Below are 4673 nucleotides of genomic sequence, written 5' to 3' on the forward strand. Positions count from 1 at the left end.
CGCCAATCCATTTCTACAAATTGGTGCGATTCATAAAATTAACGTCATCCTGCACATTTCAGAATACTTTTCTGCTGATTTCATTATTTCAGCTACAAGGAACACTATCAGCTATAGATGTTTAATCAGTGTGAATACCTCAAGTGGCGGCATTATCTTTTCAATTACATAATTTGAGATACGTTAGAAATGTTATCTATCTTGGTAGATATTGCACAACAATGATCAACCTTACCAATGTATTTCCATAAAAATAGTGCACCACCAACTTTACATCGTGTGTTTTTCTATAAATATTACATAAGGATTTGACATTTCCATAAGAAACCAATGTAAAAAAAAGAATAAATAATGGAACAACAGGATAATACGCACGGTACACCAGTATTGGTAGTCGACGTTGCTTGCTGTCCAATCGTGACCGGGCCGTACCGAGTTGTGTCAAACAAAAGACAATCGAAATGGTGGTAGTAAAATTTGCGACTATATTTTTAAATAATTGCAAGGTTTATGCAGTACAACGGCGGTGTTTTGAATGCACGAAAAGAAAATTAAGATGTAGTAAGATCTTAACTTTGCTCTAGAGTATGCCATTAGGAAAGTCCAGGATGACAGAGAGGGTTTGGAATTGAACGGGTTACATCAGCTGCTTGTCTATGCGGATGACGTGAAAATGTTAGGAGAAAATCCACAAACGATTATGGAAAACATAGGAATTTTACTGGAAGCAAGTAAAGAGATAGGTTTGGAAGTAAATCCCGAAAAGACAAAGTATATGATTATGTCTCGTGACCAGAATATTGTACGAAATGGAAACATAAAAATTGGAAATTTATCTTTGAAGAGAGGAGAAGTGCAAATATCTTGGAGCAACAGTAACAAATACAAATGATACTCGGGAGGAAATTAAACACAGAATAAATATGGGAAATGCCTGTAATTATTTGGTTGAAAAGCTCTTATCATCCAGTCTGCTGTCAAAAAATGTGAAAGTTAGAATTTATAAAACAGTTATATTACCGGTTGTTCTTTATGATTGTGAAACTTGGACTCTCACTTTCTGAGAGGAACATAGGTTAAGGGTGTTTGAGAATAGGGTGCTTAGGAAAATATTTGGGGCTAAGAGGGATGAAGTTACAGGAGAATGGAGAAAGTTACACAACGCAGAACTGCACGCATTGTATTCTTCACCTGACATAATTAGGAACATTAAATCCAGACGTTTGAGATGGGCAGGGCATGTAGAACGTATGGGCGAATCCAGAAATGCATATAGAGTGTTAGTTGGGAGGCCGGAGGGTAGAAGACCTTTAGGAAGGCCGAGACGTAGATGGGAAGATAATATTAAAATGGATTTGAGGGAGGTGGGGACATGATGATAGAGAATGGATTAATCTTGCACAGGATAGGGACCGATGGCGTGCTTATGTGAGGGCGGCAACGAACCTCGGGGTTCCTTAAAAGCCAGTAAGTAAGTAAGTAAGTAAGTAAGTAAGTAAGTAAGTAAGTAAGTAAGTAAATAAGTAAGTAAGTAGTAAGATCTTAAAGCAGGTAATCACAACGAAATAAAGGGGGAAAAATGTGTTTTTCAGGGAATATCATTCAAGTGAAGGAACGTAAATTTCCGGTTAATATTCACCAAAGTGTTAAGTACATAATTATGACCGCATTGCCATTTTGTTTGTGGTGTAGAGAAAATACCTAGTCTTTTACGAAGAAAACTTTTAGCGGCCATGAAATTATTCACCGCTTTCATCATATTATTGTTTATGAATAATACGAAACATGGGCCATGACCGACAGAATCATCTTGGTGTCTGCATATGCGCGGACTTGATTAATAAAAACCTAAACTAACCAAACCTAACCTTCGTATAATATGCAAGATGTGTAACCGGAAGAAGAAGAGATGTTGATTTGATCTGGAATGTAAACACGAAAATAAATTCAAGTAAGGATCACGATGCCACTGCATGAGAGGTCCGCGTATACGCCACAGCAAAACTGTTCCTGTCGCGAGCCCCTCACCTAAGACACGCAATCTACTCGCAATATTTACGCAAATACATCTTGTCGCCATCAGTGGTGCTATCTCTCTGTAATTTCAGAACGAAGGAGGTAGAGAGAGAGAGAGAGAGAGAGAGAGAGAGAGAGCAAAAAAAAAAAACAAATTTTTCCTTCTAATGACGCCACATACCGTAATGTCCTTATGTTGGCGACATTGTGTATTTTGTTAAATTTGGTCATAACCGTACCGGCACGGTTCAAAGTTACCGTAGCAAATTCTCCAGTTTGGCGAAAATAACTTAATAAGTGGGCTTTGTTTAGAAATTAGCAGGCTTTGACAATTTGTAAAACAAGAGAACATTATTTATGATTGCTAAGACAAGGCCTGCTGATTTCAAGACATGGGCCATTGATTAAGTTATTTCTTCTTTGTTTTTGTACATAGGTTTCTTATGGCAATGTTAAATCATTATGTCCTATACCCCTCCAGAAAAAACACAAGGTATGTTCTATTTTTCTAGTTATTTAACGTCCCACTTATATAGTTATTTCCCCGTTTCTGGTAATTAAATCTTGCAATTAGGGAATTATCCGCCTTTGTGGCTATATGGATAACGTTTGCGCTTACGGTCCAAGCGATCCGAGGTTCGATTCCCGGCGTCCTTTGTCCTGTGGTATCTCAGCAGTGACCCTACGTCATGCTGTTCCTATAACCAGGGAAGACCGTATTTTTGAATGTCTACTGTAGGATCAAACAAATTTTACTTCCCTACCTGCAGTGGTTTGTTAATTCTGATAAAAGAGAAGGTTAAGCAGAATCGGAAAAAAAAGAAAGTGGGGAATATAAGTATAGTTCTAATATGAACCAACTCACCATCGAAAGGTAAGGACACGCTCAGGCACTGTTGCCAAATTAAAAACCATACATCTTGATTAATACTATACAAAGGAAACAAAAGACAGATCCAAAACCTACATCAACACATAAACAAAATACACCCAAAGCTACGCTACACATTAGAAATTGAAAACAACAAATCCATAAATTTTCTAGACATCACAATAACAAAAGTAGACAACAAACACACATTCAAAGTATACAGAAAACCTACAACAACAACAACAACACACATACACAACACATCCAACCACCCCACACAACACAAATAAGCTGCATTCCGAACAATGGTACACAGACTACTCAACATACCAATGAACCAACAGGATTACAACGAAGAGCTAAACACAATCAAATACATAGCACAAGAAAACGAATACAACCCCAACATAATAGACAACATAATACGTAAGACAAAACAAAACCACAAAAAACAGAAGAATACAACACAAACACAAGAACACAAAAAATACATCACACTAACATACGAAAACAGAAACACACACAAAATTGCAACCTCATGCAAGAAATTAAATTACAACATCGCATACAGAACAAATAACACTCTACAAAAACATCTCAACACACAAACAACACAAATAAACAAATACAACCAGACAGGCGTATACTAACTCTACTGTAACACCTGCAACAACTTCTACATAGGACAGACAGGCAGATCGTTTCAAACACGTTACAAAGAACACATCACAGCCATAACAAAATTACAAAACACCTCCACATATGCAGAACACATCACAAATGCCAACCACACCTACAGAGACATCAACACAGACATGGAAATACTGCACATCCAACCAAAAAGCCAGAAACTCAACACACTAGAACAATATGAAATATACAGACACACGAAAACACACCCAACGATATTCTCAACACACAACTCAATTTCAAAACACACACACTCTTTGACGCTACACTACGAACGCACCCTCACAGGAAAGAACAAGAGGCGCCAAGACCAACAACGACCAGTTCTGAAGATGACAGAAAATAGGTCGAGACATGTAAACAAGGTACGTTAAAATTTAACACAAGAAAGTCTTATCATACATATTCCGAAATTAAAAACCACATTTAAAACAATGGAGAAGTCGCTGAATTTATAATATTATCAGCATAAGAAGAGTTTATTTTGCCGCTTCCAGACATAGAAAAAATCGATAAATTTCTAATATCAGCAATACAAATTCAATAAATTTTACCCTCTAAAATATGCTACACATTGGTGAAAATGTTGATTTTGGAACAATGCGTTTAACTTCATCATTATTATTTCAATGTACCGAAGTACATATGATATTTCCATGCAGATATTCTGCGTCATCACACGATGAAAGAGTCGGATCCCGGCCAACTAGTCACTCATAACGAGTGCACCTCAGCACATGTGTGGACTTCGGTCCTATGTTCATAGACATCTATGACGTAGTGCAGAGGGCGGCCACTAGATGGAACCCAAGAGTTGGAACTCAATCAGAGACAATTCTGTTCGACGCCGGGGTTGTATCCGGTGTGGCTTAGTGGATAGAGCTGAAAACCCGGGTTCAAGTCCCGGCGCAGGAGAGAATTTTTCTCCGTTCCATTACTCTTTCATCGTTCATCATTATTGTTGCCTTAGTATTGCAAAATGTTATGCAACTTAATGGTACTAATTTATATTTTTTTAGAAGTTGGTAGCACACATTTGATATGTTCGTCAGTATAGCAGGAGTACCGTTAGGACTATTTTCTGCATGAATTTCAC

Source organism: Periplaneta americana, chromosome 6, assembly GCF_040183065.1.
Source record: "Periplaneta americana isolate PAMFEO1 chromosome 6, P.americana_PAMFEO1_priV1, whole genome shotgun sequence".
Classification (NCBI taxonomy): domain Eukaryota; kingdom Metazoa; phylum Arthropoda; class Insecta; order Blattodea; family Blattidae; genus Periplaneta; species Periplaneta americana.